We start from the raw sequence: 27,748 nt of genomic DNA, 5'->3' as shown, positions 1-27,748 counted from the left end.
ACCTTTGTTCTCTCTCATGACTGATCGGAATAAGAAAAACGGTCACTGCACCTTGCTCTTTCCTTTTTGGCAGGTGAGGTATTCCTTTGAAGTGACATGTCTGTGGAGGCCCCTGTTCATCCCAGCACCCTGTTTCCAGTTGTTACACCCTTTAACTGTGCAAGTGGTGTCAGCAGATCAAACTTAAGCAAGCACAGAAGAATACAATATTGGCCTGATATACTATAGCTTATACAGCAGGCAGTTTATTAGCGAAAGGATAGGTTCTTTTGGAAGTGACAGAATACTATAGAAATTGTTTGATGTTTTAACCCAAGGGTTTTCAAATTGGAGTCTAAGGATGCCCGTTGATGTTAGAGGATGATAGTAGAAAAAAATGCTAAATAGCTACCTACATTTTTAGGGCTGCCAAAGTTGATGTGATGTTTATTGTATATGTTTAACATTTTTTTAACCCATGTATCAAATTAAATTTTATGGTTTCATTCTGCTTTTTAAAAACAAATTGATTATTTATTGTATTGGCAGCTCTAGTTTTTATCTCTCAAAAAATGGGGCTTATATGACTGTATTTTTGCAAAAAACGATCTGCGGCAATCTTTACTTTGAAAGTTATCGTAATAATAAATTTGCATTCATTTCAAAATGTTTCTCTTCAGAGTTAGGCATCTGACTTGATGCTTATAGTGGGTAGAAAAAGGTATGTTTTCAACTTAAAACAAAGCAAATATTTGCTGGATCATATTTTAATAATTTGCTTTGGCTTTTGTAAAATGATAGAAAAAAAACAAAACAATAAAAAAGCCAGTTATATAATAAAAACAAAAAATAACATGTTGCCTATATAACATAATGTTTAAAAGTGTACTTTTCAGAATACAGAATCAAGTTTACACAATAAAGGGGTCTGTGTATGTGAAAATATATAGTTGCCTTTAAATTTTCAGAAGGGACCATAATATTTAGCTTCCCTTGACATGAAAAAAGTTTAAAAACACCTTTTCTGATGCATTTTGACTCTCATATGACTTATATAAATGGGTTTCCCCTAGACACTAGGGAGGTTGGTAGCAAGTACTTTATAGAAAGACAGACTGGTATGAAAATATGCAAATAAGCAGACACATGTACCTATGGTTCTGCGATTTGCTTGCGCTGCACCTGGAGAACAGAGACATGCTTCTCTGACTCGCTGTCAGAGTCCACAAGTAGAATGGCATCACTGTCACTATTTGCTCACTTCAGGTCTATGCACACCACATAGATGAATAAAAATTAGGTTGTCACAGCTTGAATGTTTCAGGAAGTAGATCATTTGTAGAATGCAGTGGTCACATCAAGATAAGGCACTCACAGATGTAATGACTGTGTGTATGTTCCATAGACTCAACAGCATAATGGGATTTATTTATATAGTATCAGGTTGAAGCTGCTGAATAAATTAAAGAAAGTAATTCAGACGTGAGGCAAACACAATCCATATACAGAGAGCTGACTCTTTCTCTTGAAGACATAACATTGTATATTATTGTTGCAGAACCTGTTTTTCCAGCTACTGGGAATAATTTAGAATACACACAGAAACGTACAGTAAACCGTTTTCATTGTCTTTGTGTATTTGCATTTTATGCCAGTCCTGAACTATTCCCCACACATTGCATCTGTATGCAAGATAAGATCTATTAGAAAGATCAGTGAAACACATCTCTAACGTCAGCTTATGAAAGAAATCAAATTGCTTAATGTTTTGCAGTGTTACTCCACTCAGGAGTCAAGTGTGGGCCTAGCAGAGGTTTATTAGTTCACTGTACTTTGAACTAATGTGCATTTACATTTTATCTATTTGCAGATATTATGCATTTTACAAAGAAACAATGCATTCAAGCTATACCAGGGATCCTCAACAGGAGGTCTGTGTTGGTACTGCAGGGGTCTGCCAATTATTGGTCGATCTTAATTTTTATTTTTATTTTTTGGAGCAAAATTTCATTATGATATTAATATTAAACAGAAAAATACAACGTTATAGGTGTATTCCACTCAAATATTTAAAATTGTCATAATTTACTCGCCCTTATGTCATCCTAAACCTGTATGCATTTCTTTCTTCTGCAGAACACAAAATAAGTTATTTTGTATAACATTGGAAATCAATTAATGTTGGAGCCCATTGACTTCCACTGTATGGAGAAATGTTTTATTTTATGTTCCACAGAAGACATAAAGCTTTGGAGCAACGTGAGCATGAGTAAATTATGACAATTTAAATTTTTGGATTAAATATTACCAAATAGCTTTACCTAACTAAACTAAAGCTCAATTTAAGAAGTCCACATGCATTTTTTTATTTTTTTTTATTTTAAGCTTGGCTTAAAATGCTTAAGAAACTGATTTTTACATGTGATGTAACAAGGGTATCCACCAAGGGATCTATATATTGAATGAATACCTTAGCGTTGCTAGAGATACACTTTACCAGTTGAGCTACAGAAACACTATTGCATTGTAAATGAGTTATGAGTGAGAATTGAGAATGAGAATTATAGGCATCTGCTACATTAAAGCTAACAAGTTTAATCACATGAGTAAAAAAAAAGCAAAGTTGTTTGTGTATTATCATCTTGTTTGCTGACAGGATATTCAGTGATTACAGACAAAGTCGAGTCAGTTGTTTATTATAAGAAGAGTATGACAAAATTACAGACACTTAAGTGGATAATTGGTAGTCTTTGTAGCTCAGCAGTATGTTTAGAAGTGCTACAGATGGCCTTTTTTGCTGGATGTCTCTTTTGTTAAATTTCAAAATGTGCATGACACGTTAAACTTAACAATGGCCTTTTTTTCTTTGTTCTGATGTTCTATTTTCATGTTCTAATTTAAAATCTGTACATTCTGTTTCAGTTATACTTAATGGAAATACTTCAGCTGGTATCAACAGCAATTCCACATATGCATTCTGTCTGTCTCTGACTGTGAGGGTTGAAACTCCGGCTGTGGAAAAACAAACAGAGCTTCGCATGTGGCTTTGACCCTGCGTGTGTGCAATGTGTGAGGCTTAAATTCCAAACGCTGTGAGTGTTGTATAAATCGTCAGCTCTCACCTGGAATGCATATGAGCTAGACCACAATGTAGCTCACCATGGTACTCGCAGTCTCACCATTTACAGAACACATACACATTAGTATCTGATTGTTTTGTGTGTCAGTGCTGAATTGATCTGACAAATAAAGCATGTCTCCTCAGTAAATCTAAAGAAGCAGGGATTTAAAGCGTAAAAAAATATTAATGTAAATTAATGAAGAAATTATTATGTTCACATACGTGTATGTATTTTGTAGCACATCAATACCCCATCCATTGCTTTTTCCAAAAAAATACAAAAATTTAATCTGGATCCAGACTAAGCTTGCTTTACTGGTTTTAACTGGTTAAAGATCAAAACCTGTCTAAAACCAGCCCAGTTTGAGCCCAGATAGTAGACCAGTGATGACTGGCAAACCAATTTAGGCTGGTTTAATATGGCTTTTTTCAGCATTGTTATCACTTTCCACTGTCTGAAACGTGCTTTGTTTTCATCGACACGACAGACAAACATCATATTACGAACACGGCGAAACTTCTGCATTACAGCTGCACCTGTGGAGTTTCCCAGTAGTCATAAAAATGCAAGTATATTTAATTTGTGAAGCAGAAAAATGCTTGTTGACCATAAAGTTGTGAAGCATGGAGCAGGGCCAGGTAGAGTCATTATTTTTACTGTGCATGACTACAGACATCAGTGGCGTCCAGAGACTTTGTAAAAGTTTCCGAAAACAAATTCCTCCAAAAAAGGACTTGAATTGACCATGTTTCTCAGACAAGCTCCAGATCTCATTAGAAAGTGCTTTCAAACCTTTTTGAAGACAATGTGAGTGGTGCTTACCATTGCAAAAATGGCTCCCATAATGTTAGGTTGTTCAGAATGTTTGCCAGGCCGTTACTATCTGGATGTTTTGAGTTGTCTTTGGCCCAAGTCCAAACAGCATACTCTTAAAGGCCGTGTTGCAAGGTAAATTTTTTAACGAATTTGTGCAATTTGCTTGTTGGTAATAAACATTTAAACTGTTATCCATTGTATTTTATGTTGTTGGATATCACAAAACGGAATATAATACGAAAAAGTAGGTACTATCTTACAGCGGTCTCCTTTCCCCCACAATGCACTGCATCACGTCACGTTGGGGAGAGAATTTACCAAAGCCCCCTTTAAGAGCGTTGAGAGTGACTAGAGAGACGAGTAGTAAACGAGAGTATTCAGATAGCGCAGATTATAGATAAATAGATAGTTACATAGATATATAGATAGATAGATAGATAGATAGATAGATAGATAGATAGATAGATAGATAGATAGATAGATAGATAGATAGAAAGACAGATAGATAGAGAGATATCAACCAACAGCAACCCAAACGGACTCGCTTCCCTACAGCAAAAGCTTTTCAGTGCAGTTTCCATGGGACAGCACCGCCCACACAAGCACCTGCCAAACACAGCGACACACACGCGGCTACGTTTGCATAAACATTTTCACCGGAGGAAGAGATAAACGCTTAGAAACGTCCATATAGCTAGCATGATGCCTTCTTCTAGATGACAAAGACAAAGTTTACCAGTACTACGACACTATGACGAAGGTTACCGGTACTTATCTGAACTAATGTCATGATCACTGACACTAGATATAAAGAAAACATTGATATTTCACTTTGTGCTATTCAATGACAGTAAAAAAAAAAAAAAAAAATATATATATATATAATGTATGTATGTGTGTGTGTGTGTGTGTGTGTGTCGTTATTGTGCACTGCTGCTCGCAGACTAGCTCCAGTGCTCATTGCTGCGATGCTAAATAATAGCAACTCACCATGACACTGCACCAACTCTCCACTAATTCTCCTCGGACCATGCATAGGCTTTGACGGACATCAGTTCTTGGCAATTCCTCATTTGCCCTCTCACGACTGGCTCGATCGAAATTACATGGCTGCGGGCCATCATAGATGTTGGCTCTTGCCACCTCTTCCTCATCCCAGTCAGTCGCTGTAACGTTAGTTCTGATGCTGCGGTCCAGGCAGGTTTTTGAGCTCCTAATCACTATTTCATACCACTACTAATGACTCTGTACCGTTTCAGGCAGGTTACGCCAAACTTTCTGAACGCAAGGAATTGTAACTAGATTATTTATTTCATTGCAACGTTGCATTGACCTAAAATCGTTTTTTCAACTGGAATAAACACTTCATCCATAGGCAGTATTATTCGTATGGGCTGTCATCGTTGTTTCGCGTGCTGTGTGACCTTGGAACTCGGAGTACATCGATCTAGTACGAGACACGAGTTCACGGGTGGGAAGTCACAGGTTTAATTGCCGTTCCAGTGCACTTTCACAGGTTTAAGGTTGGAAAAACACGGGTTACGGGTTACCAGGAACGCGGCATCATACTAGGCTGAGGCTACCTTTCTTCGACTTCTCCCCAACGTGACGTCATCACCGAGTTGCGTAAAAAAAACATTAATACCAAAAACTTAAAAAATAGGTCTTTAAGACCATTTTTGAGACCCATTAATCAAAAGTGATGGTTAACCTGCAACATGGTCTTTAAGTCTCATTTTCATCCTACAGTGTTCATTCTGCAATAGCCTTCTTGTAGCTCGAATGGTGCTAGCAACGGCGAAATCAAGGGTTCGATTCCCATGAAAAGCATGGACTGACAAATTGTGTGGAATGAATGCAATGTGAGCATGAATGCATCTGCCAAATCTATAAATGTAATACATATAATATTTGTCTTCCAGCAAGTGAAAATTGTCAGTCTATCTTATGTTCCAAGGTTAAATACTTAGTATGAGTGAAGTACTATAGCAATTATAGCGATGATTACCTTACTAATGACAACTGAACTAATACTGACCACACAAGATATTTTGTCAGGTTTCAGTTTGTGTTTTTGTGTGTTTACGCATGTGTACTGTATGTATACACTGTCAAACAGTAAAAGCACCGAAGTGGTTATTTGTTCACACTATGTCCCTTCTGTGACACTGAGAAACTTTGTAGATCAGGGTGTCAGAAGGAGGCTTTAAAATATCTCTGTCTATTACAGGAGGTGTGAGCTATTCAAACATCCATCCTCCCACACAAGGCCTTTCAGTTCAGTTCAGTTCAGTCCAATCATTCCCCCCCGCAGCTGTCCTCTTTCTGTCTCTTTTCTGATTTCAATCTCACATCCCCATATTATCCTTGAATTTTACATGTTTTTGCATCAATTTTTCTGGTGAGTTTTGTGCAAAACTAAAGAGCAATTTTAAAGACTGTACAGCACTACACTATAAAACTGTGAAAGTTTACATGACAAAAATATCAAATTGCAGTATTGTTTTTATAAATATTGCGATTTAAACTGATTTAACAGTTGCAAAACATTATCCTGTATCATACATAAACTGTGGTTTGTGTTTATTTCACCTCCTGCATTAACAGGTGAGGCACGTCATGCTGATCCCCAAAAGCATCCCAGAACAATGCTGAACTCAGCAGAAAACAAATACTAAAATAATAAACACAATCTAAAAGGATTTATGAAGCAACATGAAATCATACAGTGCATTAATACATTTTCAATGTATTAACATACATGTTTCACAGACACTTTCCATTCAGTAACTTAATCGAGTAGATTGAAGTGGACTTAATCCAGATGATTTGCAGTTTATAGATGCAGTTTGAGGTTTGGGTTCCATGTCGATTAATTATCATTTGGATGTAAATAAAACCCCCCTCCTCATGTAAATTATCTTTCACCATGATTGAGTTTTTAATTATTCTCAACTCCTATTAATCATTTTGTAATTTATGGCTTTTAAGGAAATAATCAATGTGGTAATGGAGAAATGTTTATAAATATTTTTCATTTTGAAGTACAGTATCCAGCATATGCAGCATCTCTGCATTTGTGTCAAAATTAAGGTCATAAGTCATAATTAACCCTTTAAGAGGTCAAAACAAAACGGATATGTCCTTATGTTTATGAATTCCAAATGGTTATAATGAATGTAATTAAATGTGAGAGCCGCACATTCAAAGTCAAAATGAGGTGCAGTTGCAAGTTCCACAGGCTCATAGTTTCAGTAGGGTGACCATGTGAGCCATTTTCCCAGGACGCGTCCTTGCCAGGATTTCTATATTGCCTCAAACATCCAAAGTAGTTTGACCAATAACATGAAGGTATGGTACATAATCAACCAATCGTGGTGTGTGAGAAGGTAAGATCTACAGAGAACGATCAAAGCAATGCAAATACATGTACATGTTAGGTGTTTGTTCGTTCATTCAACTTTCAAGCGTCGCTGAACACCGATCATTGCATGACACCAAAGTACCAAGAGAGTGATTTTAATGCATAAGGAGCCATCTGCTCTGCTCTCTATAGCTCTTATGAATGTCATACAATGATCAATCTGCACAGCACAAACAGCCAAAATCTGGATATTTTAGGCAATATAAAATCCTGGCAAGGACACTTCCTGGTAAAATGGCTCATATGGTCACCCTAGTTTCAGTGAATATCATACATTTATGCCAAGCGAATGTTTATGAACTAGTGTTGATGAATTTTGACAATGTTTACTTTAAAGTATTAATATTTTAAGAGTGCATATTTTATCTTTCTGATCTTTTTTTATTAGCAGCTAGAAGTAGTAAAGCATGGACATTTCAAAATAAGAGTCCAAGCATATTTTGGGGTTGTTTATAATTAAAAGTCCCACATTATGCATAAAGTTTTTTCCCTGGTTATGATTCGTATTTTGGTCATACAATAAGCTGCATCTGGCATTTAATTTAGTGTGAGCAGCACTGACACAGGAAAGCGAAACTAAGAACATTATTTAACACAATCAACATATAGATTTGACTAGTTTAATTATCTTTTATAATAGCCTTTCTTTAAATTTGTTATTCATAATCATTGATATATTATGTTATGCACAAAACAAATAATGCATTCAAAAGTAGTGTATTGTGCACTTTTTTTATTTAAAAGTAGACCTACTGCTATATAAACAAAAGTTTAAACTGTTGGTTTGCAAACATTTTAAAACAAATAAGGTGCTTTTTACACCAGTGTTTCTTTTACATAGTAGCAGTTAAAATATTTATTGTAGCCTAAATCTCAACTTATAACATTAATGTAAATTGATAAATTAAATATAAAACAAGCCATTTGTCGCTGCCAAGACATTAACATTTTTATAGGCAATATTTTATAGTTTGTTATAGAAAAACAAATTATGCTCAGAGTCCAGAGCCTCGATCATAACATTATAACAGGCACCTTCCTATTAGAGACCTGCATGATCACGGGACCTATTGCAGCAGAGTGTGGCACGGCACAACACTTGGTTGGCGGGTAGAGACTTGTGCGAGCGGGATGCGGGAGAATGGTTAGGGTGTGCTCACACTAGACAATCTTAAATGTGCCGGAGCGCGTTTGACTCCCAAAGCCTGGTTCGTTTGACTAGTGTTGTCGTTCTTTTTAGTAGTCCCTGGCTTAGTTGGAAGAGGTGGACAAGAGCACAGTTCAGTTATATATAGATCAGTAAGTGTGAGCGCTAACTGTGCTGGAGTGCAGATCTTCTGATACTTGCTGCATGATTGCGTGAATATTTATGAGCGGCAAAAAGCTATAGATCTGTAAAGCAATATATTGTGAGAGGAACGTGTGTTACAATGTCCCATACGACTTAAAATAAAAAAATCACAAAGTTAACAAAATGATTCACTCCACTATGTTGAGCAAAAGCGTTTCTCTACTGTTTTCACGTGCTATTGGAAAATTCCTATTTCGAACTTATAAAGTCATGATTACGAACTAGTTGCATTCTTTTCTGTTAAAAAATAACAGTGGACAGTGGTTTATGAATCTTGATGCTTTGCCTAAATAACTTCATTGGGAGCATCCCCTCCTGTGACCCATTATCTGTATGTGTATTCAGAGCCACTGAGCAATGGCTTTCATAATAATAAAAAACTGCATTAACGCGCGATAAAATAATTGTCGCCGTAAATCAATGAATGCGTTAACATGATAATAATGCTTTAACTTGGCCAGCCCTAATAATCATCCATCATGTCAGCAAAAACCCATATCTGTTGACCTCCCAATTTGTATACAGTATATTGATATACTCGTACATAAACCAATTTAATTTCAGTTGCTAATATTAAAGGTATCAATCACCCCAAAAATTTAAATTTAAGTCATGATTTAATCAACCATTGTGTTGTTCTATTGCCATATGACTTTTGTTCTTTCTTTTTTATGGACCACAAAAAAAAAAAACATGAAATACTTTCTTCTCTGGGGTAAATATATCTCTCGTGATCATTGCAACAGCAAGTTATTGCATTCATCTGTCAGCCATCATTTTGAATGTCATGACAAACCGGAATTCTGTGATATTTTAGCATTTTTTTCTTTTAATTAAAAACTTGATGTTGATTGCCATACTCTGGCATTAAATGGACAAGCACGCATAGGACATTTAAAAAAAAAAAAAATCTCCCTTTCTGGACCAAAAAAGAATGAAGAGCATATGGCATTAGAACAACAAATTTGAGTAAATGATGACAAATTTGAGTAAATGATAGTTCATTTGTGGGTGAACTATCCCTTTAAATTTGAAAATGTTACAATTTTGAGATTGTGTGGGTTTGTTCTGCGTGGACATTGGTAATGTTTTTATCTGTGCAGGTTTTAAAAAGTCCTAAATTTGACTTTAAAAGCTCTGCAGATACCGTGAAATCAGTATTTAAGTCTCAGCCTTAAATGATTCTTTTTCTTGGTAAATACGCAGGCTTTACATGTCTTTGTGGGGAACTGTCATTTTCTCCAGGGTGGCATCAATAGATCGAGCATGTTCAGTTACTGTCCTGTTGTGTGCCCTCTGTGACATCACGACTCACTGCTCACCGTTATGTGCCAGGCAGTGTGTGCTAGCTCTTCGGTTGGTGTGACTTTGAGATTCAAACAGTGTGGAGAACATAAATTAACATTGTCAAGGGCAGGAGTCTTTGCTTGTCTAAAGTTCAGTGCCTCAGAGCAGGACACAATGGTACGTCTGAGACTGAATTTATGTTGTGAAGTAGCGAGACAGACAGAGGGGGGGGGGCAGGATAGAGGACAGGAAGTCAGCCAGCCATCAAAGAAGATATTAAATAAATAGGGTCAGTCTGTATCCAGATCAGTCTCTGTCCCTTGTTGAAAGGCCATTTATCAAGGCTTGTTTACCTCTTTGTATACCTGCACATATAATCAGATGTACCTAACTGTCCTTAGAATAGTATTTGTTTTAGATAGTGATATTATGAAATGGCACTTATAACAATTATATTCAAATTCTGTATAATACTATGAAGTTGTTCATTATTTTATTGTTATGATCAGTAACTGATTTTTAATATTTGGCTGATAGTAAAACTCGAACCTATTTTGTTTAAATTAATTTAAAATAAGGTAATAAAAACACCAATGTGTGCATCACAACATTTATAATGTACAAAAATTAAAAAAGATTGACCCTGTTGTTGTTCCAAAGCATGAGTTTTGTTGACTTTGACGGTTGACTTTCATTGTATGATTGAAAGCAGTTATTATTTTAAATGTAAGATTAAAGGATTTGACCTTACACAATTAATTTCCAGTTAATTAGTATCAATATATTGTGTTTCACTATATAGTATTTGGAAATGCTTTGATTTACTTTAAATACATATATCACAAATTATTTAACATAATTTTGAATCAATTTTTTTCATTGATATAGGATTTTTATGAGGCTTCTTTTTTGAGGTTTTCTTTTTCTTGTCATCTACTTGTATTGGCTAAACGTAATATCGTTATAGTAGTTTCATCACTGTTCAGTGAAATGTATATTTGAGATCTCATGTCCTAAAATTAGTATCTCTCCCGAATCACTTCTTATTCAAACCCCACATGCATCATTTTTTAAATGTATTTAATTATTATTATTTATTTATTTTGTTCAGAAAGAAAAACCTGAACCGAGAGAGAGCTGATAAAATTAGACACCAGTCCGAACTGACCTGGTGACAAATTATTTCAAACCCAACTTAAAATGAAATGTAAAATGCAGTGACATATGCCCAGCCTGCAGCTTTGCACACCAGTGACAAGTGGTGACTTCAGTCGGTATGACAGTCCAAAGTCAGCGCCGACAAATAAGAAACACCATGTCTCCTTCAGTCTCTTACTTCATTTGTAAATAATATTCATTCTTTGATCCTTCATACTGTATAAGTTAGGTATGCTTTTAACCCATGTTGCCAGCTATTGCAACCTAACTTTGTGTATTTCCACATGTGTATCAGTGTATGTTAATTTGATTTTGATTATTATGGTTTTCTTTAATCAATATCTGGCAACAGTGCATGTTTGTTAATGCTTAGGTGAGCAATTCCAAGTAGATTAATTGTTAATAGCTTTATGTTGTACCTCACATGAGAAGAAAATGTATGTTTATGTGAATATTACTAAGCAAATCCTTGCACTCTTTCTCTAAAAAGGATCAGCTGTTATAGAGCACAGTTTATGTGGTGCTCCTACCACTGCAGTGCACAACAGTATACCGGAGGGTTTGATCATTTACACAGACTGACAGAGAACAGAGAAGCAGGGGGTAAGAAAGTAGGCCTATTTAATATATATTTGTTTCAAATAATTATGTTCTTGAACACCTGAAACGATTAATGGAAATCTGCCACATCTGCCAAGAATTTGGGTCTTCTTGGGTCCATTAAGCACATTTCTTAAAAATGAACTAAGACCCAGACTTATCTCAGACCCAGCCTGCTCTGGTCTAAGGTCAGACCTCAGATTTTCAGATCCAAGTGGACCCATGAAGACCTGTACTTTATTGGATGTGAGAGGATGTAGTTTGTTTCACTCACTGTTTGTGATTGTGTATTTCATGCAGTGGGAGATTATGATAATGTGTGAGGAAAGCCTCGCAAATCTTGGCAAAAACTCATGGACTCGTGCACATACATACGTATTTACAATTGATCCAAACCATGAGGCTGCCCTTTATTCTTTTAATCCTCTTTGCTTTGTGATCTTTTTATCTGGGGTCTCACAGATGACAGAACAGAGTGAGGAAGGAAGACCTCTCCACCACAATCTCAGGGAGACTCTGAATCGTTGAGATTGCTGTATAACAGCTTGGAAGAAACCTCTTTTATAACGTACTATGCAAAAAACAATGTGCCTGCAGAGAAGTCTCCCTCTTACACACAAATACACATACTCTGGCATCATGCCCCTCGAGAAACAGGAACCTTGCTAACTTTAAGAGCTTTCATAATTTCTAAAACTATTGTTGGAAGTACTTGCTTTTTGAAAACAGTGATAAAAGGACCAACACTTTAGTCCAGGCTCTTCTCTGTCTTTCATCCTCTAGAAGTTGATGTTAATGAATGCCGCAATTAAAAGAGATTGCTCTAGGCTGGTTTACGTCACTTGCAACTGCAACCAGGAAAATGGACCTGGGGGAAATGTATTTCTTGGGGGAATGCTCTGGTTGCAAGTTCCTATAACTGAGTTTCTGATATTTATTTATTTATTTTTTTTCTGTCTTTGTGTAGGTTGGCACACATGTAAATACATGAACGAGCACACACCTCACTGACTCTGTGATGTCCCTTCTCCGCCTAATGTCAATCAAGAGTTGCACCTCTCCCTGCTGAGGGTTATGGGACGTAAAGTTCTCTGACAGTGTGTCATTTGCTTGTCGGCTTGCAGACAAGCACCACTGAGCATATATACCCGTAACTACAGAGAGGCAGAAAGAGTAAGAGAAAATTGCAGATTAATGGGATGCTTCAGATGACATGTTCCTCTGCAATAGGTTTTTTGTGTCAGTGTCTGTTGGACAGAGGTTGTCATTTAGTGCAGTATTTATTAATTTTGTGGGACAGGTATTGAATCACACGTATATTAGTTTCTACTTAGAATTTGAGTTCCTTTAAGAATAAGTAAACAGAACAAGTAAACATTTCAACTGATGGGTCGTGACCCAAAAACTTCTGATCCAGATAAAAAATGTTAAATGTAAATAGTAACATGTAATAGACCATTTTATTGCACATGTACTATTGGCAAATTTTTATTCAATGAACAATGTTTGAGGCTCCTCTTATTGGAGGATCTCTGATAGCAATGGTGTGCAAAGCGAGTGATAGGACATAATTTAAGAATTACAACCCACCAAACTGCTATGATTACTAATATGCCTTATTGGTTTTCATCCACATTTGGAAGGTTGGTGGGTGTAAATTTCTGAAACTGAAATTTCATGTGAAGCATTGAGAGCTGAATGTAAACAATAGTTTGATACACTGAGCAGATAAATTGCATTTATGGCATCTGATTAATCTATATAAGGTGATTTTTGAAGCCAGTTATGCTCTTTGCTGAATTGATGTAATTGTCTGTTTCGGAGAGTTATAGATGAAGTTAGAATGGCCTCTGTGGTCACAGTGTGTAAAAGATTGAATTTCTTTAATTGTCTCAGAAAATCAATCCTTTGGGTCATGTTTTCTTTTACTGTAGAGTCTGTGATTGCCTCCCACTTGAGCCGCTGTGAAATTATGGGTCTTATCAACCTGAAGCTGTGTTAAAGTGAAGGTGGTGTTAAAAGGTCACTGTAGCAGCTCCAGTTCTGACATCGTTTGACAGACCGCCTGTAGGCAGCATCTTTGTTGTTGCTCATGAAACCAGTCAGCAGTGTGTCTTTGAGGAACGTATAGGGTCTTATGGTGGTGGACATTTTCTTCTCCAGTGTCGTGCAACATTAAAGGAATATTCAATGTTCAGTACAAGTTTAACTCAGTTGACAGCATTTGTGGCACATTTTATGATATATAATCTGCATCTGTGCTGCCTTTGCTATAGGGCTGCAAGTTTAATCGCAATTAATCACTATTGTCAAGCACCTTCTGTCAGTAAAGCCGGTTCTGTGATTTTCAGTAAATCTCTATCACCTGTTTTCATGTAGAGCAGCATTTACTACACAGAGCCTTAGCTCTGACAAGCTGTCAAAATCGTGTTCATAAATGCAGACGATATAATCGTTGGATTATTTAATCGACGAAATCGTTCGCGATAATGACGGTTGTTTGAATTAATTAAAGCAGTTAAATCTTCAGTTTACTCAGCTGCAGCTGGATTTCTTCTTCGGGGCTTATTTGGATTTTTTGCGCGAGAGCACCCTCTGGACTTTGGATGGAGATTTCGTAATTTATTGCCTTTGCGATTTATTTTCAATTAAAGGGGTTAGTTCACCCAAAAAATTACAATTATTTCATTAATAACTCACCCTCATGTCGTTCCAAACCCGTAAGACCTCAGTTCATCTTCGGAACACAGTTTAAGATATTTTGCAGCTGACGTATGACACTACTGACGTGTTATCTAGCGTCGTGAACGCACTCACAGCAGACCCGGAAGAGAAGACAATGCTGAATAAAGTCGTAATTTTTTTATTTATTTTATTTGGACCAAAATGTATTTTCGATGTTTCAACAAATTCTAAACGAAGTCACATGGACTACTATGATGTTTTTATTACCTTTCTGGACATGGACAGTATACCGTACATACTGTACATTTTCAATGGATGGGCAGAAAGCTCTCGGACTAAATCTAAAATATCTTAAACTGTGTTCCGAAGATGAACAGAGGTCTTTGGAACGATATGAGGGTGAGACATTAATGACATAATTTTCATTTTTGGGTGAACTAACCCTTTAATTGTGCAGCCCTACTTTGCTATGAATGTTGGCAGTAGATAGTTGAACACACTGCTAAATCCACAGAAAATAATCCTGAAATAGATTCTGTGTGAACATTACAGTGGGTCCTGTAGATGGTCTTTAATTGTATTGGGAATATCTTCTAGACTTGTAAATGGGTCCTTTGTGAACAAGTCCATTTAAAGTTTTCTCTGCCTGTAAATTGAAGTCCATAAACATTAGTCTTCATGAGTTGAAAATTCTCTATTAAAACCTGTAGTCACCCTGTTTTCTCATTACTTTGCTTCAAGGTTTGACACGGGAGGGTATATTGATTACAGATGAGTGTGTATGCATGAAAAGCACACAGACATTGTTTCAGTAAATGTGGAAAAAATGGGCCAGACATTGCAGACTCCCATTCAAGCGATCATTTGAGGAAAAACACCTTGAAACTGGAAACATATTTTCACATCTTACACGTAGATTCCAGTGTGATTTCTCATCATGTGGCAACAGTAAATCTTGTATTTGGAATTCTGTTTGTGGTGGTCCCTTCTCAGCGGCCATCAAGCCACAAATATTTCTGTAATGTGACCAAAAGGGATTAGACCTGTCAAACTGATGAATGACCTGCTGTTCAGATGTGGAATGAAATGCATCCTGGACATGATTTAGACTTGATCTCATGTCTCGCTGGGCTTTTTTCCTTGATGCACGTTAAGAAAGAGCTTAACGTGCTGGTTCAGGTAGAGAGAATTTTTATTTTTTTATTTATTTGTGGGAAAACACTAATAAAATTGTTCTGTATTCAGAGACTTGTTCCCTTGTCCCTGTTTTGTAGGAGAATGGATGGAGCACCATTAAGACAGAGATTTTAGAGAGAATTAAGAGAGGTATGGGAATAAGACCCTAAGAAGATTATCTGTCAAAGGACTTCATCATGACCGTTTGTGGGCTAAAATTTGTACTTTTAGTTAAATCCCAAGTGAATAACTTTAAAATGGATATCTTGTGCATTAAGAACAGCAAAAGGAAACTAAACTCTTGTGGTAGAGAAAATAGTGTAATTACTGGAAAGTTTTTTTTTTGTCTTTCTCTCTTTGATATCTTAGAAACTACTGCATGACTTTCACATAAACCAGGAATGGGCTTAACAGTTGGTGTAACAAGATGGAAATGCAAATACAAGATCCTTTGTATTCTGCCCCTTCTGGGCCAAACAATGGTTAATATTCAAAGCCTGACAAGAGAAAATTAGTATGCAGTGATGGATGGCTTCCATTGTAGACATTTGTTTTAAGACTGATGAGTTTGTTTAGGAAGCTTATATCTTGGATGATGCAAAAAATATGAATTGCAGCTTGGATTGACCCATCAAAAAGCACAAAGCAGGAACATGGCTGAAAAAAAAATGAATAGATTGAAACATTAATTAAAAAGCTAAATTTCTTTGCTTTTGGTTTTTGTCATTGCCTATTTTGCTGTTGCAAATGTTTTTTTTTTTTTTTTAGTATGAGGTTTCCTGGCCTCAAAGAAGATCTTGTGACTGTGTAAGGCACCTGTCCATTATCATTACTCTTAGAATCCATGGCTTTTCTTTTTCTGACTTCAAAGTGATTGCCTAGATTTCTTCAAAGATAAACTTCAAAGCTGGCTCATATATACTTACAACTTCAAATGAACATATTATCCTTTAATATTAAAGGTTTCAAACTCACAGCAAATCTGTCGCTAATCCACACTCTGTATGAACCACAACCCATGATATAAAATATGAACTGAAAATAGTTTGTAATAGATTCTGCTCTCTCTCAATTAATGTTAAGAAAATGATTCTCACTGTACTCCAAGACATCACAAGCCAAGAAGAAATCAAGTCAGTTTTATGGCGGAAAACTGGCATCACTGTTACGAAATATGATTCCATTTAAAATAGGATGAACAGAAAGAGTAATAAAGTAATAGAGACAGCAGCTTGCGTGAAGGCGGCAGTGTGGTTGGAGAGGTCACTGAAGCGTGGAGCATCTTGGTCTATTTTTCTCCTCCTCACTGGGATTGATTCACTAAAGAGGCTATAAATGATCTATAAATATTTAAAGAGGTGCAAATGGTTACTCCAAACTAAATATTTAGCTTTTGGAATGTCTCTGAGTAAATCCATTCTTTCGTGTGTGTGTGTGTGTGTGTGTGTGAACGCCAAAGATTCATTCAGTTTGACCAGTTCTGTGCTCGCTGTCTCTTCCAAATGCATCTTTTTGATGTGAACTACCTAATTTGGGTGACAACGCAGAACTAAGAAGAACTTGCCTCTAATCCAAGTAAGAAAGAAGCCAGGGGCACAGGGGTAAATTAAATTAGCAGATCATTCATCTGGAAGGCCGACGATAACAATACGGATGGGTGAGAAGCTGCACATCCCATATCTCTGCCTCTTTTTTGCTGCTTTATTTTATAGAGTGGTTTTCAGCATCTCCGTCAATAGTAGCCGTTCTCTCACTCAGTTGCTGAAAAGTTTCTGCTCACACTGCCAAATCTGATTTGTTCACATCCCTTTTATGATGTCAGATCTTATTCTTTGTAGCAGCGCTCCACAACGACCCAGAGATCACAGATTTGCTTGTATGTTCGTGACAATGAAGTTTTGGATTAATACACACAACTTTTTCTCTAGGCTTAATTTTGGTTGTCAGAAATCTGTCTATTTTTTTTAGTCAGTTGGTTGTTTTCCAGAGATGCAAATTTGAGGCATCACGTTCTGTGACGAAGAAGCAAGCACATGCTGCCTGTCAGTTAAACTGGGTCTGTCACTCTGATATGTCACATCCAACCTTAACCCCGACTGAGCCGCAACACTGTGTGGATTCAGACAGCCTATCACACATACTTTCATTCTCCGGCTCTCTGTCTGTCACAGAAGAGATGGATGAAATCAATGACAAATCACTGATCTGTGCCGACCCCAAGGAACATTCTGTGTGTGTGTGTGTGTGTGTGTCTGTGTTGGGTGTAAAATTTCAGATTTCTGGCCTTTTCAGTCCCCAAGCACCAGAGTCATGTGTGTATGTACGATTGCATGAGAGACGTTTCTCAGCAGTGTCACAGATGGAGAATTCAAGGATGTTCTGTCCTCTCCCTGTATCAAATGCTTTTCATTGTCCTGAGTGAGAATAGATCAGTAGACAGTAGAAGAGAGAGCGAGATAGATAGATAGATAGATAGATAGATAGATAGATAGATAGATAGATAGATAGATAGACTGATAGATAGATAGACTATCACACTCCAATGCCAAGTCGAGTCACTCGAGAGTCATTCAGAAACAACTTGCACATAATGAATTTGCTCTCTAATGAAAAGATTGATTTAGGAGTCAGCTAATTCAACATACTCAAAGAATCTCCACACATATGCAAAGAGTCATTACATTAAGATCGCTTAATATCACTTGCTTTGAAAAACAGTGAATCAGTGAATTCTCAATCAGTCAACAATAGGTCTCTTCAAATCAGTAGTTGTTTAATGGATTCCATTCTAATGTTTTCTGTTCCTGTACATCTCTTTACACTATGTTCTGTATGTACAGACACATTTACAGCTGTATTTATTAATTTTTTTTTTTCTAAAAAAATGTGTGAATGCTTGCCCATGGCTCCTGTGGGTGACACCAGGAATGTCACAGGGAGGTAGCTAGGGGTTTCTTAAAAGTTGCAATATGGTTCAAGTCAAAAGAACCTTCAGCAAAGAATGTACTGTGGGCTATTTCTCAAGCACCTTGTTTAAAGTAAGTCCTGGTTGGTTTTCAACCTGTATAATTTGATCCAGGCTGAATCAAGAGAAAGATTTGATGGAAATACTCTAGGTATTTGTTAATAGTCAGATTAGGTTGCTTCCTCTGCAAGTTCCCCAGAGGCGGCCAGTGAGTGATGCTTTTAAAGGATATTGTTTACACGGTTTTAAATGTATTCTCCCTCTGTGGTTTTGTAGGAAGGATGGCCAGCAATACCAGCTGAGAGACTGAAACACTTGAAAGGGTAAAAGAGAAGAGCTGTTCATCTGTCTTTCAGCTGCTCCTTGTGTCGTGTCGTGTAGTGTGTGTCTGTGTGTGGTTTTAAGCAAGAGGGTGAACGCACTCAGTAGAGGGAGGGAAGGAGAAGTAGAAACACAGAACTAATGTGAGTCTGTGTATGTTAGATATAATTAGATATAATTAAAATATAAAAGGGTAAATCTCAACCCCAAATAAAAAAGAAAAAGAAAAGAAAAGAAAATGTACTTTGCATAATTTAGACAAAGCTTGTTTTAGGGTATTTACATTGTGACCTTAGTTTAATGAATTATCACTCAAAATTCTTATTACTGTAATGGGTTGGGTTTTTCTTTTTTTTTTTATACTTTTTTTTACTAATTCCCATTATTCTCATTATTCTCAAGGTTTGTGAGATTTGCCCAGAAATAGTATGTGTGGGTAATCCGTGTGCAATATGTGTATGCTGGTGTCAGATAATATGACCTAAAGTGCATCCCCATGAAGGTGCTGTGTCTATTAATGGAATGGGTGTGTTTGGGTCAGTAGAACCTGTCCAAGATAAAATGTTTGTTCTGTTCCACATATAATCTCTCCCTTCTCTCTCTCTCTCTCAGTCCAAGAATAACCTCTTTAAAATTTCATTTTCATTTTCTCATGGAGCACACAGAACAACCGACCGATTTGGGAAAGGTCATCTCAAGCGCTGTCTATGAAACAGGACCCTTTCTATGGAGTCCATTCTATTTAAATGCTTCGCAGATAAACGCAGATGGCAGCTACACTAAAACGCACTATATAAATGCAGACTTGTGATGGTTTCTGGAGTGGAGCCACTTGAGAAGGTGGAGGAACATAAAATACAAAATCTTTTGGAGAAGTTTAACACTATCCATCAGATGAGTTCACAGACACACACACACACACACAAACATCAGAAACACCGTGGGGAACGTGTGCAGTTGATGCCGCAGGCTTGAATCAGTGAGAGGTTTGAGAGCCTTTTGGTGTGTCTTTAGCTCTTTCTATCTGTTCTTCTTTCTCTCTTTCCTTCTGTACTTCTTTGGAAAAATGATCTGTGTTGTATTTCTTTTGCAATGGGTTCGATTCAACTCCCTTTCGTCCTGCAGGCTCCCAAACAAAGCAGATGAATCACTGTTGCATTGGTCCATTTATTCTGCCTGCCCACAGTTCCATTCAGTGATTAAATGATTCACTTAAAGGAGCGAGACAGACTTCACTATTAATGATTTTCTGTGATTCCACGAGGAGATGAATGACTTAAGTCCTTACTGGTCACATTGTGCACAGCGGTCTGGGGAATAGAAGGAATTGTTTGCTCTTTTCCTCTCGGTCCCCCATGCTTCATCTTTTCTCTAAACCGTGTCAACATCGCTATTCATTAACATAAGTGATCTGCTAATCATTATCATTCGATGTTGGATTGTCGATAAGTGGCCGTAGCTCTCCTCTGTCATTCCAGTGACATTGTGAAAGCAGGTCGATGGCGGCTGAAAGATGTGATTGCTTTTGTGACCTTCAGGACATACAGTTTTATTGTAATATATAGGAAGAAAAATAGAACCGGTCAATTGTGCATGCTATTTATGTGCAGATTCTGTGTGGTTGAAGTGTAATTGATATCCATGTCATGGGATCTCGTTGACATGAACCCTAGAGAAAGACTTTGTGTGTGTGTGTGTGAAGTAGATCATGTCATGACTGAGGTATGCTTCTTTATAATCTATAAATACTCAGACGAGGCAATTCACTGTCATTTTACAGGGATGCAGTTTGTGTATCATCTGCTCGGTGGTGTTGGTCACACCATGATACATGTTTGCATATTGCAATTAATATTTAATGTGTGTTAGTGTTTCTATGTGATATCAACTCTACACTCATGATCTGTTGCAACATGTGTTTAGTTGATAGTAGCAGCATTTGTGCTTCATACTGTGAGATTTAATTAAAGTTGTGCCGTGAACACGTTGGATTTAATGAGAATTGCTTTCTTCTGACAGAAAGAACGGCAAGGATTTCCTCTGAATGAATATTCATTTACTCGTGCTGCTTTCTCTCCGTCTGTCTGCTTGTGTGGTGATTTGTCTGTATGTGGGAAAGGGTTTCAAAAACAGATTCAGAGTTCTTTTTAGTGCTATTGTAATTGACTTTTAACGCTGTGAGGAGTCAGCAGATTTTACAGTAATGCATGTGGTATTTTATGGGATTAGACAAGCACTGTCTTTTTTAGATGAAACTGGATGGAATAGAAATCGTTGCTTGAGATCAGCCTCCAAAACACAACAGTTGTTGCTTGTTACCAGCATTGATGGTTGCTTTGGTTGCAGAACAATGCAGTGAAACAAAAGGAAATGTTCTAAATATATATATATATATATAAAAAAAAATGCTGTCCTTGTGTTGTCCTTGTCCTTGTATTTTATTTTATTATTTAGTTTTTTTTTTTAAATATTTTTTATTTAATTAATACTTTTATTCAGCAAGGATGCATTCAACTGATATAATATTTCCCAAAAAATTCTGTTTCAAATAAATGATGTCCTTTTATTACTAATGGTGTTTAATCCTGGTCCTTGAGGGCCCATATCGTGCAGAGTTTAGCTCCAACTTCTCTAAACCTTCCTGTCTGGAAGATTCTAGTAATCCCATATACTTTGATTAGCTTGCTTAGATTTGTTTAATTGGGTTTGGAGCTAAAATCTACATGACAGTGGCCTACCAGGAACCGTATCGGACACCCTGGTTTTAAAGAGGTCATGAACTGAGAAATCTAAATTCCCTTTATCTTTTGACATTTAAGTTGTACATTATACTATAAACACGTCCTGTAGGTTTCAGAACTTTCTCATTATTCTAAAAAACAGCTTCTATTTAAGCCAATCTTCCAAAACAATAGGTTGTGGAATGTGCCACTTTATTATGTAATAGTGTGGCTAAACCCCGCCTCCGCAGAAGATCTACACCTGCTTCTACATCACTACCTGTTTAGCCCCGCCCAATGATTTGTGCATGTAGTGTAAATAACAAGAGAGACAAACGCAGGAATCAAATGATAAAGATGGCTCAGAAGAAAACAAGACACTGTTCAGTGCCAAGTTGTGGAAAAACACAGTCTTTGCATTGCCTATCTTCTGATCTCAACATTAGGAAAGAGTGGATGGACTTTGTTTCTAATGAAGACCCTGAACATGTCAATAAGAACTTTGTACTTTGTTCCCTTTATTTTACCATAGATTCATTTAAAAACAAGGCACAATTCGATGCAGGATTTACAAAAAGATTCAAACTAAAAGACAATGCTGTGTAGACTATATATTGGATCTGACAGCAATATCACATCACACAAGTGTGAGTAACTGTTTTTATTACGTGGTCACTACTGCTATATTATTACAGATAATTTGATATATACACACCTATTCAAACATATCGCTCTGATAAAGGGGGTCAAAATAAGACAGAAAATAGCCTATTACTGCTAAATTATATGTTTTTTGATGTAAAAATCTTGATAACATTATAAGTGGACCTCTGAGAACAGTGCAAAATAATAAAAAGGCAGTTCATGACCCCTTTAAGCTTTCTAAAATATATCAGGGATTTCCACAAAAATATTAATTTGCTAACATTGATAAAAATAAAAAATGTTTACCGAACACTGAAGACTGGAATAATGACTGTTGAAAATGTAGCTTTCCCATCACAGGAATAAATTGCATTTTAAAATGTATTAAAATAGAAAACTCTTATTTTAAATTCAAATAATATTTCACAGTGTTACTGTTTTTACCGCCAAGGACCCTGAAATTTGAGTCTGCAAAGGCCCCTCTTCCCACAATATATATACATAACTACTGTATGTGTTTTTGAATATAATAACTACTTATGCTGTTTTTTGTGGTATATAATGTTACTGTATGTGGACAAAACGTGCTTGAATATATGAAGTGTTCACTCAGTGGGAGAAGGCGGGTGAATTTATTTCTGAGCATAATAACAGGTCAGTCATGACTAGAGTGACACTGGCCTCCAATTAAAAACTAAAACTTCAATAATTGCCAACATGTCATGTAAAACAACGCCCTGAGGTCATGAAAGAAAACATGCTGTGTTTGGACTTATGTCTGTGCAATGGCACAATTTAAGAAAAAACTTTTCGAATAGACTTAATGTTTCTGAATAATTGCAGACTTCCAGTGGCAGGATCTTTGAAGGTTAAGTGCAAAGATATCCATTACTAAATCGAATATTGATTCATTGACAAGCTTAATGGAACTCATGGGTAAACGAGCATGCTATAATTAATTTACGGTCCATTTGAGACAGTGAACCATACAGTGCACTGAACCATACTGTTCTCAGAAAACGATGGTCATCATTGTTGTACAGTACCTTTGGTATTTCTTCCATTTATTGCGTCAGAAGAACCTTTATGTGGGTTTGTAGTTTATGTTGGTGAAAATAATTTAGTAGACATTAAAACCCAGTCAAAGGTTTTTCTGAAGGTCTTCTTTTTATTTATTTATTTGAAGTTATGCTCATTAGGTTTTAATTTTTAATTGCTTATATGGACAATGTTAATTAAATAAATATGCATTTCCCAATATCTTCTCTTTGAATTCCATGATTTGCATTTTGTACCATAAAATGACTGCTGTTATTTATCTGCATAATTACTTAAACATATATATATATATATATATATATATATATATATATATATATAATTTTTTAATAATAAGCTTTTATTTTAAAATATATAAAGCTTTTCCAAGTCTATTACTTGTGGATATTTTTGGTAAAATTCACTTAAAAATGGAGGTGCATAAACTTAGATCAAAGAATTTGATGTATATGTGTATGTATTTATAATTTTATTATATAATTTATAAGTTATACATTTCTAAGCCATTTTTAATAGGCTATTTATTTTTGCTTGGAAAACAACATGGGAAAAAAAAAAATCAAACTTAAAACCATAATGCCATTAATTGGCTGATTTACATTTTTGCAGTCTCTATATTGACCAGACCTATATTTCAGGGTTCTCTGGTCTCCTCATTGTGCATGCTGTGTGTCTTCAGTCTGGTCCTCACAGCGCCTGCAATGTGGAGGCCAGGGGACTCAGAGACAACGGATAAACTACCACAAACAGTACAAATTTATCCATTATGTTGTACACTGGTCTTAATGTAGCCGCGGGAAACACCAGATTTTGGCAAACTCCTGCCCTCATTAATTTAGGGCTTAACATTTCAAAGTTTTTCTTTTCCTTTTTCTAATTCATACACGATCTCAGAACCATTCTCATTTTTTATAAGATTGGTTTGTGTCAGTCAGCAACAGAGTTCACCTAGGCAGCTTCAGATGGAAATTGGTTTGCAACTAATTATCGGAGTACAAAGAAAGTGCAGTGTGTTTTTCAGTTAAAGTGCTGTCTTCAGACACCTATTTTCTCTTATTTCATTAAAATGGCTGAATGGAAGAAATTCTGTGTAATAATAAAACCTTTTCAAGCGTTAGAACAGAATCACTTATCTGTTTAATCAAAGTCTGCGCTCAATCTCAACGCAAGAATGCATTTATTCATGATTCTTCTGAACTGTTTTCTAAAAGTTAAAATGCAAAAGATTTTTTAAATAGCCAAAACTCAAACAGCTGATTCCAAATTACAGTTCACAGTGACTCTTTATTATTTACAATATCATATGTGAATTGATTTCTATGAGTTGTACTCATAATTTAACTGACACTGAATCAAATTCTAATCTAATTAAATACTTTGGATGTTAAAACGTTTTCACATTTCATAAACTATCTAAAACAAAATGTTATGCTTGTCATTTACAAATATCATGAATTTATTGCTATAATTGTTTTATTATACCTTCTGACAATTGTATCAAAAGCATGCTTGTTTTAGCAAATACACACTTGCCTTTATTTTCTTGTAAGACTTATTTGTGGGCAGAATAAGTAGTAGTTTATTTAGTTACTTGGTCATCATGTCATATGGTCATGGCACTATATTAGATATGTCATATTTGTGGGACACAAAGATGGAAGTGGTCCACATTGTGATAAAGATCAGGGAAAAAAGGACAATGGTTCTTTTCTCAAAAAAAAAAATACTCTGTACTTTTTAACCGCCACCATTTTTACTGTAAAAAAACTGAGCCAACCTCCTGCCTTCTAAATATAAAAGAAATGACCCCCCCCCCTCCCCTTTTCCTCCATATTGGTTATTTTCGCAGGGCTCTCATCCTCTTTATTGAGGGTCACATTGCTTTTAAAGGTAATGGAGCTCAAGCCTCAGCCTTGATTGGAAGCGCGATGTTCCGGGCAGAATGATTAATTGGGGTATTTTGTTTGAAGCACCAGCGCAAATATATCCTTCCTCTAATACATCCCTTTATTTTCTCTTCCTCAAGATGTATGACTCTCCCCAAAGTCATAAAGATGTGAGAGGTCGTAACTTTATTTGCTTTCAAATAGTTCTGTGCTCTTCTTTCTGTGTGTGTGAAAGAGCGAGTTTGTATATCAACACAATGAGACATGAATTCAAGTAAAATCTGCTCATGCATCTTTATGGTAAACTTCTGTCAACCATAGCTGCTTTGTGTGTGTCGTTTTGTTGAAAACACAATAAGATGCAAAATAAGATGAACGTGCACATAAATTATATAAAATCATCTACAACATGTAAATGAAAAGTAATGTGGCCTTGTGGGTGTGAAGCACATTAATGTTGTGTTCTCTTAAGAAAATGTAAAGAGGTGCTTGACTTTGCAGAACTCACTGCCATTGTGCTTAGTTGTTGTAGTATATTTTGTTGCCAGGTTGTTCTGAGTGAGTTTAGTGCATTTATATGCATTTACATTAACAATTTCTCTTTTCATTTAGCAGATGCTTTTAGCTATAGATAAAGCAAGTTACAAAAGATGAATATAATAAGTGATTCATCATAAGGATTCAGTAATTTGAAGTTCTACAATCAACAAACTTTGCTCACTCACCATGCTGTCTTCATAAAGTGGTCTGTAAACTTCAGATTTTGTTGCTTAGTGGTTACTCTGCTGCTTTTTTGATTAAAGATTACAGTAATATATGAACTAATATTATAATATAAAAATATTTTTTTTATGTCAATATATTTATGAAATGTGTTTCAGTATGGGCAAAGCAGAGTCATTACTTCAGTCTTCAATGTAACATGATTCTACAGAAATTCTTCTAATTCTTATCAATGTTGAACACCACTGTGCCATTGATTTTTTTTGATGAATAGAAAGTAAAAAAAAAAAGCAGCATTTATTTGGAAGTTTGTAGCAATGTACAAATTTATATATGTATCAGTACTTAGTATTTGGTGTGTCAAATATAAGCAGTAATGCTTGTCTTGTCTTGGCAATTACCCTAACTAAGTGGTACTTATAATTTGCTTAATGCATTATGTAGTTCAAATACATCAGATTATCAACTTTAATAACCTCTGGCTGTCGTGGTGCCACTTTATTGTTGTTTTCATATTGTCAAAGCGACAGGCTTGGTTATTGACTATCCTTCTTCGGTGCCCCTGGAACCATTCACTCTCTCTCTCACACACACACACACACACACAGAGAGAGAGAGAGACATTGCTGAAAAATTTAGCCAGGAGCATCTGGATGTACGGCAACATAGGCAACCAGTTCCTCAGCAAATAATTGATGTATTGGAGCTGAAATACTAGCCTGTGCAAAAGCAATTGGTCTGTAGTCACTCCATTACAAAACATCCATTTAATAGATTTTTGGACTTGGACAATATTGTGAATGCATGTTTAGTGCATCAAGTCATGTTCTCTGCTCTTTTGTTTCTCAGCAAATAAAGATGTTATTTGCTCAGAGTATCGATAACTACATCTTGTATTGTGTTTAGGGGTGTATTAAAGCTTACTGAACACTATTAAGCAGTTGTTAACCACCCACACATGATGTGGTTCTGGCTTCAATAGATAACTAAGTGTGTCTACTGATCTTTGAAAATTCTGGGCTTGATTTATTATAAGGCTTATTCATAACATGGACGATAACTGTTGCAATAGCGATAAAAAGATAGTTTTAAAAAGTTGTCCAGAATATACAAAAATACCAGAGTTTACACCACAATTACAGTGATAATAAGACGGAAAACAATTTCATTGAAGCTCAAGCATTTAAAGTGACAGACAACATAACATAATTTAATGTGCTTATAATAAATGGAAAGCATTTTTAGCACTTTAATGATCGAATATGAAGTAATTGTATAAGCATTACATGTGGATTACAAAAAAAAAAAAAATGCTTAAAAAACAATAGCTATTCAAAAATATAAAATATAAGCCTACTAAAAATATTGGGAACTGGTAGAACATGTGCTATAGTATAACGACATTTTAGTCATTTATAGGTTGCTTGCAATAAATAATAATATAAATACACAATTTGTTTGGACTGTGTAAATGAGTTCATGCTAACCAGCCAAGCTACATGACAGATGTTGAATAGTATGTGAATGCAGCTTCATGTTTACTTTAACCTTTGTCAAACTAAAAATCCATTAATTCAGAGAAAAATTCCCCTGGGAAACATTCCAGTCAGACTGGGCATGTAAGTCTTGAGAAGTGATTATCATCTGTTATTGTGGCGGTTTAGATTTATCTCAGGGCCTAGAGAAAATAGATGTTTGTTAAAAAGCATGCCAATTCCCATGTCATTTGGGTGAACTACCCCTTTAAGGAAAGTGAGATGGGGGAGCAATGTGAAACACAGACTGCATGAGTAGGTAGTTGCATCAAGTAAAATATGTGAAGGCTATTGCT

At 36.0% G+C, this 27,748-nt stretch overlaps 1 protein-coding gene across 5 annotated transcripts in view; it reads left to right on the top strand.

The window, feature by feature from the left end:
• The window catches only part of LOC128017155 (5-hydroxytryptamine receptor 2A), an 86,907-nt gene that overhangs the window by 15,236 nt on the left and 43,923 nt on the right, over positions 1–27,748 (top strand). Inside the window, exon 1 of one of the 5 annotated variants that reach the window (XM_052602393.1) lies at positions 18,845–18,886. The exons of 3 other annotated variants lie outside the window; for them this stretch is intronic. The gene's annotated coding sequence lies outside the window, so the exon portion shown is untranslated. Of the gene's footprint in view, positions 1–18,844; positions 18,887–22,133; positions 22,252–27,748 lie in introns of those variants that run through there. One more of the 5 variants, XM_052602389.1, reaches the window with a different exon arrangement.

This window comes from Carassius gibelio, chromosome A7 (genome assembly GCF_023724105.1).
Source record: "Carassius gibelio isolate Cgi1373 ecotype wild population from Czech Republic chromosome A7, carGib1.2-hapl.c, whole genome shotgun sequence".
NCBI lineage: Eukaryota > Metazoa > Chordata > Actinopteri > Cypriniformes > Cyprinidae > Carassius > Carassius gibelio.
This window is presented reverse-complemented; position numbering and strand designations above follow the sequence as displayed.